General features: G+C 44.2%; 1 pseudogene; it reads right to left on the minus strand.

The window, feature by feature from the left end:
- Positions 1–365: 365 nt before the first annotated feature.
- Positions 366–3,090, minus strand: LOC125555019 (annotated as a pseudogene).
- Between the last annotated feature and the right edge of the window lie 8,919 nt (positions 3,091–12,009).

Raw genomic sequence — 12,009 nt, forward strand, 5'->3', positions numbered from 1 at the left:
TGATTACAGGATACCCAAGAACGACTCCATTTCCCTGGAACTGAACCTAACACAAAGTAATTAAGGTCCTGCTTGCTTGTTTCAGCTTTGATTAGATTCAGATCACCTATGGATTCGCTTCAGTGGCAAAGCTCAACCCGTGACTCTGTTTGTTTCAGCTTTGATTCGATTAGAATCACATGTGCATTCGCTTCACTGCTAACAAAGCTTATTATTATGTGAATGAGCTTCGCCACTGAAGTACACTTTGAGGTGCTTCAAGGAAATGCACTGAAAATGACCTGAATCTTATTTCACTGGCAAAGTTGATTCGAAATAGCTGTTTGTTTCAGCTTCACTGGAATGTTGAATCTGGTCCTTGAATTTCAAATGAAATAGTTGTTTGTCCCAATTTCCAGAATCAGTTTCACTGGTAAAACTGAATCTAGTCCCTAAATGTCAAAGAAATAGGGCTTAAGTATGCCAACTTGATTCTTAGGGCAGGAACATCATCTGATAGTTATAGTCATGCCATGACTATAGTTACCCATGCCATGGCTATGTACTGATAGCTATAGTTCTACCATGATATGTTCAATGACTCCATCCTCTGTCCTTGAAAGCCTTATTCCACCATGATATAGCTATAGTACTGATAGCTATAGCTATAGTTCTACCATGATATATTGAATGCCATGGCTATGTACTGATAGCTATAGTCCTTGAAACACTCGTCTCCAGACTCCAGGAATTCTTCTTTTCATCATTCATTAACAGTAAGCTTTGCTCTGCCAGTTTCCTAAGTGTAGCTTTCATCATCATATTTGGCCAACCCAACCTACACGTTCACATATATATCCATCGTAAGCTTTGCTCTTGATTTTGTAATCATGCCGGACTGCAAACCATTGGAGCTGGTTGTATCCAGCAAGAACACTAGCCTGCCATTCAAGAGAGAACATTTGCAACGACACCTATGAATAAAGCGAAATAACTCTTGGGTCGAAAATATCTGTAGTTTACATCATGGAGGGCACTCTTGTATTTGAATGGATGCCCTGAAGTTACCATGATTCTGCCATGGAATTTATCAAATGGTAGGCACAGGCCCCTAAGAATTTGGTTAATGTCCATCCCAAGGCGAAACTCGCCAAGAAATTTCCCTGCAAAAGAATTAAACACAAAGCAATTAAGTGTGTCAACTTGATTCTTAGCGCAGTAACCTCATCTCTGATATGACAAGAATTGATGGTGACACCAACAACAACGGCTCTACTAGGAGTAGGACAGGGAGGATTCTCATAGTGTGTCCTAGATATCAAAATAGAGACCCCGGTACAGAGTGATACCTATGATATACACACTGAAGCCTCAGTACAATGCAGGAATACCATCAGTTGCAGGTGTCTTCTTGTACACATCCAGCAACCCCCTACAATTGTTTGCCCGGATTCTATCCAGATGGTATAGCAGGGTCCTGCATGCTACATTGCCAGCTGGCCATTACCATAATACCATTTCCCGTCTCTCTCCTTGCCATAGCCGAAAAAGCTCTTGAACTAGCCTTTGAGTGCAAAGTTACAGCAGAAAGGTGTGACTACGTACTCTCGGGTGTAGTACACCCGAGTTCGCTAAATTTTGAAAAAACTAGATAAAACAATATAAAAAAAATCTGAAATTTTGAGTCAACAAACTTTATCAAATGTGTGAGCTTCTTGCAAGATTTCAACTCAAAATAACATCCAAGGAGCTCTCAGAAGAAAAAAAAAATCACTGCTCAAACAGTGCACAAAACTTCAAACAAATTTAGGGAGGGACCCATTGACACTGATTGGAGGTGCACAGTGTGGAATGCAAAGTACTCATATCACGCAAAGGTGAATAGACTACAGAGATTCTGAAATTGTCTTAACAAATAATTGAGACAAGATAGAACGTCTGTCTGAAGGACTCAAGTAGTACCTACAGACTAAAAGAAACACAAGTAACGATCTAGTCAGCCACCTCCCTAGAAAGCTAGAGTTTCTCTGCCTCCCGCCGGCGCCATCGCCAGTCCACCCCGTCTCCGGTGGCCTTATGGCCATGGAGGCAGAGTGGATCCTGGCCCTCGCCGGTGGAAAGGGTTCTGTTTTTAGATTTTTCTTCGAGTTTTGTTAGAGTTTGTGTCCTGATTAGGAAGGCGAGACAGCGACGGCTCACTGAAGATGGAATAAATGTCTTCTCGCCTATTCCCCATTCCGTAGATGCGTCTAGCATCGTCGGTGGGCGTGTGGAGGTGTATCTCCGGGGGATCAGTCTTTGGTGGATTTGCTCGGATATGTTCATCGTTCTTGTATCCTCAGGTTGGATCCTACTGGTCTACACTCTTCATCGGCGGTTGTATGGGGCATTAGCACGACTACTTTCTGACTGTCTACTATAATAAGGTTTTTCTGGCTCTGGCTCGCTTCAGTGCTTGTAGTCATCGCTAGGTGGTCTATGAATCTGGATGTAATTTTTGTTATGTATAGTGTTTGTTGTACTATTATTATTGAAGATGAATAGATTGAAAGTTTCTCCCGCAAAAAAAAGTTGTAAAAAGGGAAGTGACTAAATGAGAAGGAGCAACGGCTACGATGGAATGCAACTAAAAAAGTGAGGGCTCTCGAAACAGAGAGCCTGCTCAGGAGATGATTTGCTTCGACTCCTAATCTTCTGAGCACGGATTGGCCAAGCGTGTACTTGGCGTTGCATTGGGGCACTGCATGCTGTGGGTTTTATATTATGGTGAATCCGCAACAAAATGAAAATTGAATCTGTTTTTCCGTCTCACCTGACTGACTGTATTTTCAAATGTGTTCTCCTACAACAGTGGACTTCATTGGGGAGGCCTATATATACATAAAACTACAAAAGATAATTTAGGATGGAAAATATAAGAAAATGATAAACCAAAATAGAGAAAAAGAAATGATAAAAATTAAAGAGAACGAAATAGAAAGGGCCCGTTCTAATTTTTTTAGAGAAGAAAAGGGCCCCTTTCTATATACATACAGAGTACAGTACAGCCCACGAGGCTCTCTCCCATCCGTCCTTCTTCTCACTCCCGATCCCATCTTTTCCCACAGTCATGATGGCGGCGGCGCAGCTGCACCTGGCAGATTAACCGCGCGCCGTCTCCTCTCCCCTACGTACCGCCCGCAGCAATCCAGAACGATGGAAATGCTAGGGGCAGGGCGCTCCACGGGCGGCGGCGGCGGCGGTGACCGGCTGAGCGCGCTGCCGGACGACCTCATCTGCGCCATCCTGTCGCGCCTCCAGGCCGTGCAGACGGTGCGGACGTGCGTGCTGTCCACGAGGTGGATGCACCTCTGGTGCTCCGTACCGTGCCTCGACATCGACATGGACGAGCCGGAGTTTGATTACCAATGTGAACTCAACAACTTCATGACCAACCTTCTGCGCAGCCATGAGTTCACGCTCCTGGAGGATTTCCGGCTGCGCGGGGCCGACGTTGTCATCGGGGACCGTTTGCTCCGCTAGTGTGGTCAAGATACATGGCCTCGCCGGCTCAAGAGGTTGCATCTTTCCAGCCTGCGGTTGGAACTGAATGATCTTGCGAGCCACATGAGCAGCTCTGGCTGCCCTGCCCTGGAGGAGGTGCAACTGGAAAAATGTGTCTTCTTCACCACCAGCAACCCTAAGATCGTCTCCTCCTCACTGAAGAAATTGGTCGTCGATGGTGAATACAGGGTCTATGATGATGAGATTTTCCGGTTGATTATAGAGGCTCCTTCTCTTGTTTCTCTCCGCCTCGGCGAGGTGCGCGATCACATTGTTGATACGACCGAACCACATCACCTGCCGTCTCTTGTCGATGCGTCGATTCACCTGTATTGGATTGAAGACGACAATTGGGTATTTTTGGCGTGCTGTCTAATGTGACAACCTTGCACCTGTTGCATTTTGAGGTCACGGTATATCTTCTTCTTGATACCCCCTTTTGTTCAGTTTGCCTCTCCTTTATCTGGGGCCATTTTAAAGATAACAAAATGACCATCTATCTGGGTTTCGTTTCAGTTGTTGTTCTATGAGAATCATCAGGATCTTCCTGTATTCAAGTTTGAGGACCTCAGAACCTTGTTCCTGGATGAGTGTCGTATTAGCGATGACTTCCTCGGAGTACAACAATACCTGTGGAACTTGCGTAACCTGCATAAGCTCACTTTGCGACATTGCATGGTGCTACTATTACTTCTTTCATGAATTATTACCGCAACTCAATATATTACGTAATATTGATTCCTTTGTGTTATTCAACAGGTCTCGGATTTTCAGCCTACAAAGGAGGTGATGAAATACTGCCAGTCATACTCTAAGGATCTAGTGCATTTCAAGTGCAAGAACCTTAGGTTTAGTGAACTCATATACCGAGATGGTGATGATCATGTGCACCTACTTGTCAAGGGTTTGGTGGGCATGTGGAGGAATCTGCCAAACAACAAGATCGAACTCACCGCTCTCAAGAAAAAAGAACATGAACAAACTCATTAAAGTCCATTAGGCGTATAGCACTATACTTTACCTCTCTTTACTAGTACGTCTGCGTGTGCAAATATACATTACAGGGACTATGCACTATGTAAATAGCTATTGAATTGTGTCAAATAGAGGACTAATTAATTATCTGTTAAGTGAGGAATAACATACAACATTATTCCATCAGTAATTGGGTTTGTTTGTATTTGATGGCTGAGATGGTTTGGATTTCACCAACTCCTGACTTTTATATTAGTGCAGACTAGATTCTTTATTGAAATAAAAGTGTCTTTTATTGCCTCGACTATATGATTTTAGTATCTCCCCCCTGGGATATATATCATCATTTTTAAAGCTCTGTTCTGCGGCAATGGCGGTTGTGATCATCCCTTGTACGTGCACCATTCACCACAAAAACCAAAACTGTTTGCAGCAATGCTAGATCATTATCGGCATCATCATGGTTGACGCGGTCGATCTACCAACAACGCCGGTGATGTGGGAGATGTTCACAACCATGATGACGTCCCCTAGCGCTACTTTTGCTTTACTGTGGGCGGCGACCGTGACATTTTCGGCATACTGGCAGGCGGCAGCGATGCGACCGAATCTGTCATTGTTAGTCGAAGATTGGAAACAAAACACAAGCATAATGTCCCTTTCAACTACTAGAATGTGGTTGCTAATCAAAAGCAGGAGAATGTATCTCAGGTTCTTACCAATTCTTACTCAACATGTGGTGACCGGTAACCAACGGTGTAAATTACCTCCAAAGATTGGGTAAGCGACTGGAAGGTGATGCCAAATTGCACGGTAAATCCATGGAGCTTGGTAGGCTTAAATATGGTAGCAATGTTAGTCATAATCAATTCAGATATGCAAGTTGCACAAATGCACAATAACGGTAATGTGCTGGTCCTGGACTAGAATGGACTAGAGACGTGATCCTACTAGTAGAAAACAGGGCTATGGTCCAGGCCGGCTCACCCATTAGTCCCGGTTCAGTGTAGAACCGGGACCAATGTGGGCATTGGTCCTGGTTCGTGAGCCCAGGGGGCCGGCCGGGCCACGTGGGCCATTGGTCCCGGTTCGTCTGGACCTTTTGGTCCCGGTTGGTGGGACGAACCGGGACCAATGGGCCTCGTGTTGGAAATATGCCCTAGAGGCAATAATAAATGATTATTATTATATTTCCTTGTTCATGATAATCGTTTATTATCCATGCTAGAATTGTATTGATAGGAAACTCAGATACATGTGTGGATACATAGACAACACCATGTCCCTAGTAAGCCTCTAGTTGACTAGCTCGTGATCAATAGATGGTTACGGTTTCCTGACCATGGACATTGGATGTCATTGATAACGGGATCACATCATTAGGAGAATGATGTGATGGACAAGACCCAATCCTAAGCATAGCACAAGATCGTGTAGTTCGTATGCTAAAGCTTTTCTAATGTCAAGTATCATTTCCTTAGACCATGAGATTGTGCAACTCCCGGATACCGTAGGAATGCTTTGGGTGTGCCAAACGTCACAACGTAACTGGGTGGCTATAAAGGTGCACTACGGGTATCTCCGAAAGTGTCTGTTGGGTTGGCACGAATCGAGACTGGGATTTGTCACTCCGTGTGACGAGAGGTATCTCTGGGCCCACTCTGTAGGACATCATCATAATGTGCACAATGTGATCAAGGAGTTGATCACGGGATGATGTGTTACGGAACGAGTAAAGAGACTTGCCGGTAACGAGATTGAACAAGGTATCGGGATACCGACGATCGAATCTCGGGCAAGTATCGTACCGCTAGACAAAGGGAATTGTATACGGGATTGATTAAGTCCTTGACATCGTGGTTCATCCGAATGAGATCATCGTGGAACATGTGGGAGCCAACATGGGTATCCAGATCCCGCTGTTGGTTATTGACCGGAGAGTCATCTCGGTCATGTCTGCATGTCTCCCGAACCCGTAGGGTCTACACACTTAAGGTTCGGTGACGCTAGGGTTATAGAGATATTAGTATGCGGTAACCCGAATGTTGTTCGGAGTCCCGGATGAGATCCCGGACGTCACGAGGAGTTCCGGAATGGTCCGGAGGTAAAGAATTATATATAGGAAGTGCTATTTCGGCCATCGGGACAAGTTTCGGGGTCACCGGTATTGTACCGGGACCACCGGAAGGGTCCCGGGGGTCCACCGGGTGGGGCCACCTGCCCCGGGGGGCCACATGGGCTGTAGGGGGTGCGCCTTGGCCTATATGGGCCAAGGGCACCAGCCCCAAGAGGCCCATGCGCCAAGAGAAGAGGAAAAAGGGAGAGTCTTAAAGGGGAAGGCACCCCCGAGGTGCCTTGGGGAGGATGGACTCCTCCCCCCCCTTGGCCGCACCCTTCCTTGGAGGAAGGGGCAAGGCTGCGCCCTCCCCCTCTCACTTGGCCCTATATATAGTGGGGGGAAGGGAGGGCAACCATACCTAAGGCCTGGCGCCTCCCTCTCCCTCCCGTGACACATCTCCCTCCTCCCGCAGCGCTTGGCGAAGCCCTGTTGGAATCCCGCTACTTCCACCACCACGCCGTCGTGTTGTTGGATCTCCATCAACCTCTCATCACCCCTTGTTGGATCAAGAAGGAGGAGACGTCGCTGCTACGTACGTGTGTTGAACGCGGAGGTGCCGTCCGTTCGGCACTAGGATCATCGGTGATTTGGATCACGACGAGTACGACTCCATCAACCCCGTTCTCTTGAACGCTTCCGCGCGCGATCTACAAGGGTATGTAGATCCACTCCTCCCTCGTTGCTAGATGACTCCATAGATTGATCTTGGTGACACGTAGGAAAATTTTGATTATTGCTACGTTCCCCAAGTGGCATCATGAGCTAGGTCTATGCGTAGTTTCTATGCACGAGTAGAACACAAAGTAGTTGTGGGCGTTGATTTTGTTCAATATGCTTACCGTTACTAGTCCAATCTTGATTCGGTGGCATTGTGGGATGAAGCGGCCCGGACCGACCTTACACGTACTCTTACGTGAGACTGGTTCCACCGACTGACATGCACTAGTTGCATAAGGTGGCTAGCGGGTGTCTGTCTCTCCCACTTTAGTCGGATCGGATTCGATGAAAAGGGTCCTTATGAAGGGTAAATAGCAATTGGCATATCACGTTGTGGTTTTTGCGTAGGTAAGAAACGTTCTTGCTAGAAACCCATAGCAGCCACGTAAAACATGCAAACAACAATTAGAGGACGTCTAACTTGTTTTTGCAGGGTATGCTATGTGATGTGATATGGCCAAAAGGATGTGATGAATGATATATGTGATGTATGAGATTGATCATGTTCTTGTAATAGGAATCACGACTTGCATGTCGATGAGTATGACAACCGGCAGGAGCCATAGGAGTTGTCTTAATTTATTTATGACATGCGTGTCAACTTAAACATCATGTAATTACTTTACTTTATTGCTAAAGCGCTAGCCATAGTAGTAGAAGTAATAGATGACGAGACAACTTCAGAAGACACGATGATGGAGATCATGATGATGGAGATCATGGTGTCATGCCGGTGACGATGATGATCATGGAGCCCCGAAGATGGAGATCAAAAGGAGCAATATGATATTGGCCATATCATGTCACTATTTGATTGCATGTGATGTTTATCATGTTTTTACATCTTGTTTACTTAGAACGATGGTAGTAAATAAGATGATCCCTCATTAAAATTTCAAGAAAGTGTTCCCCCTAACTGTGCACCGTTGCGACAGTTCGTTGTTTCGAAGCACCACGTGATGATCGGGTGTTAGATTCTAACGTTCACATACAACGGGTGTAAGACAGATTTACACACGCAAACACTTAGGTTGACTTGACGAGCCTAGCATGTACAGACATGGCCTCGGAACACAGAAGACCGAAAGGTCGAGCATGAGTCGTATGGTAGATGCGATCAACATGAAGATGTTCACCGATGATGACTAGTCCGTCTCACGTGATGATCGGACACGGCCTAGTTGACTCGGATCATGTAATCACTTAGATGACTAGAGGGATGTCTATCTGAGTGGGAGTTCATAAGATGAACTTAATTATCCTGAACATAGTCAAAAGGTCTTCGCAAATTATGTCGTAGCTCGCGCTTCAGTTCTACTGTTTAGTTATGTTCCTAGAGAAAATTTAGTTGAAAGTTGATAGTAGCAATTATGCGGACTAGGTCTGTAAACTGAGGATTGTCCTCATTGCTTCATAGAAGGCTTATGTCCTTAATGCGCCGCTCAGTGTGCTGAACCTCGAACGTCGTCTGTGGATGTTGCGAACATCTGACATACACGTTTTGATGACTACATGATAGTTCAGTGCGTAATGCTAAATGGTTTGGATTTGAGGCACCAAAGACGTTTTTGAAACATCGCAGAACATATGAGATGTTCCAAGGACTGAAATTGGGATTTCAGGCTCGTGCCCACGTCAAGAGGTATGAGACCTCCGATGATTTTCTTAGCCTGCAAACTAAGGAGAAAAGCTCAATTGTTGAGCTTGTGCTCAGATTATCTGAGTACAACAATCATTTGAATCAAGTGGGAGTTGATCTTCCAAATGAGATAGTGATGTTTCTCCGAAGTCATTACCACCAAGCTGCTAGAGCTTCGTGATGAACTATAATATATCAGGGACATATATGATGATCCTTGAGATATTCGCGATGTTTGACACCACAAAAGTAGAAATCAAGAAGGAGCATCAATTGTTGATGGTTGGTGAAACCACTAGTTTCAAGAAGGGCAAGGGCAAGAAGGGATACTTCATGAAACGGCAAATCAGCTGCTGCTCTAGTGAAGAAACCCAAGGTTGAACCCAAACCCGAGACTAAGTGCTTCTGTAATAAGGGGAACAGCCACTGGAGCAGAATTACCCTAGATACTTGGTAGATTAGAAGGCTGGCAAGGTCGATAGAAGTATATTGGATATACATTGTGTTAATGTGTACTTTACTAGTACTCCTAGTAGCACCAGGGTATTAGATACCGGTTCGGTTGCTAAGTGTTAGTAACTCGAAATAAAAGCTACGGAATAAACGGAGACTAGCTAAAGGTGAGCTGACGATATGTGTTGGAAGTGTTTCCAAGGTTGATCAAATATCGTACGCTCCCTCTACCATCGAGATTGGTGTTTGCGTTGAGCAAAGACATGATTGGATTATGTCTATCGCAATACGGTTATTCTTTTAAGGAGAATAATGGTTACTCTGTTTATTTGAATAATACCTTCAATGGTCTTACACCTAAAATGAATGGTTTATTGAATCTCGATCGTAGTGATACACATGTTCATGCCAAAAGATAGTAATGATAGTACCACCTACTTGTGGCACTGCCACGTAAGTCATATCGGTATAAAACGCATGAAGAAGCTCCATGTTGATGGATCTTTGGGCTCACTCGTTTTTGAAAAGTTTGAGGCATGCGAACCATGTCTATTGGTGTATATGCATGAAGAAACTCCATGCAAATGGAGCGTTTGGACTCACTTGATTTTGAATCACTTGAGACATGCAAATCATACCACATGGGCAAGATGACTGAAAGCCTCGTTTTCAGTAAAATGGAACTAGAAAGCAACTTGTTGGAAGTAATACATTTTGATGTGTGCAGTCAATGAGTGCTGAGGCATGTAGTGGATATCGTTATGTTCTTACTTCACAGACGACTTGAGTAGATGTTGAGTATATTTACTTGATGAATCACGAGTCTGAATTATTGAAAGGTTCAAGTAATTTCAGGGTGAAGTTGAAAGATCGTCGTGACAAGAGGATAAAATATCTATGATATGATCATAGAGATGAATATCTGAATTACGAGTTTGGCATAGAATTAAGACATTGTGGAAATTGTTTCACAACTAATACAGCCTGGAACACCATAGTGTGATGGTGTGTCCGAACATCATAACTGCACCCTATTGGATATGATGCATACCATGATGTCTCTTATTGAATTACCACGATAGTTTATGGGTTAGGCATTAGAGACAACCACATTCACTTTAAATAGCACACCACGTAATTCCGATGAGATGACACCGTATGAACTATGGTTTAGAGAAACCTAAGCTGTCATTTCTTAAAAGTTTGGGGCTGCGACGCTCATGCGAAAAAGTTTCAGGCTCATAAGCTCGAACCCAAAGCGGATAAATGCATCTTCATAGGACACCCAAAACAGTTGGGCATACCTCCTGTCTCAGATCCGAAAGCAATAAGGGATTGTTTCTAGAATCAGGTCCTTTTTCGAGGAAAAGTTTCTCTCGAAAGAATTGAGTGGGAGGATGGTGGAGACTTGATGAGGTTATTGAACCGTCTCTTCAACTAGTGTGTCGCAGGGCACAGGAAGTTGTTCCTGTGGCACCTACACCAATTGAAGTGGAAGCTTATGATAGTGATCATCAAACTTCAGATCAAGTCACTACCAAACCTCGTGGGATGACAAGAATGCGTACTACTTCAGAGTGGTACGTGATCCTGTCTTGGAAGTCATGTTGCTAGACAACAATGAACCTACGAGCCATGGAGAAGCGATGGTGGGCCCAGATTCCGATAAATGGCTCGAGGCCATAAAATCCGAGATAGGATCCATGTATGAAAACAAAGTGTAGACTTTGGAAGAACTACTTGATGGTCGTAAGGCTGTTAGGTACATATGGATTTTAAAAGGAAGACGGACAATGATGGTAAGTATCACCATTAAGAAAGCTCGACTTGTCGTTAAGAATTTTTCCGACAAGTTCAAGGAGTTGACTATGATGAGACTTTCTCACTCGTAGCGATGCTAAGAGTCTGTTGGAATTATATTAGCGATTACTGCATTATTTATGAAATCTTGCAGATAGGATGTCAAAACATTGTTTCCTCGACGATTTTCTTGAGGAAAGGTTGTATGTGATACAACCGGAAGGTTTTGTCAATCCTGAAAGATGCTAATAAGTATGCAAAGCTCCAGCAATCCTTCTAAGGACTGGAGTAAGCATCTCGGAGTTGGAATGTACGCTTTGATGAGATGATCAAAGATTTTGGGTTTATACAAAGTTTATGAGAAACTTGTATTTCCAAAGAAGTGAGTGGGAGCACTATAGAATTTCTGAGAAGTATATGTTGTTGACATATTATGGATCAGAAATGATGTAGAATTTCTGGAAAGCATATAGGGTTATCTGGAAAGTGTTTTTCAATGGAAAGCCTGGATTAAGCTACTTGAACATTGAGCATCAAGATCTATAAGGATAGATCAAAACGCTTAATGGTACTTTCAAATGAGCACATACCTTGACATGATCTGGAAGGGGTTCAAGATGGATCAGTCAAAGAAGGAGTACTTGCCTGAGTAGTAAGGTATGAAGTTAAGACTTAAAGCTCGACCACGGCAGAAGAAAGAGAAAGGACGAATGTCGTCCCCTATGCTTTAGTCATAGGCTCTACAGTATGCTATGCTGTGTACCGCACCTGAAGTGTGCCTTGC

This window comes from Triticum urartu, chromosome 4, assembly GCF_003073215.2.
Source record: "Triticum urartu cultivar G1812 chromosome 4, Tu2.1, whole genome shotgun sequence".
NCBI classification, from domain to species: domain Eukaryota; kingdom Viridiplantae; phylum Streptophyta; class Magnoliopsida; order Poales; family Poaceae; genus Triticum; species Triticum urartu.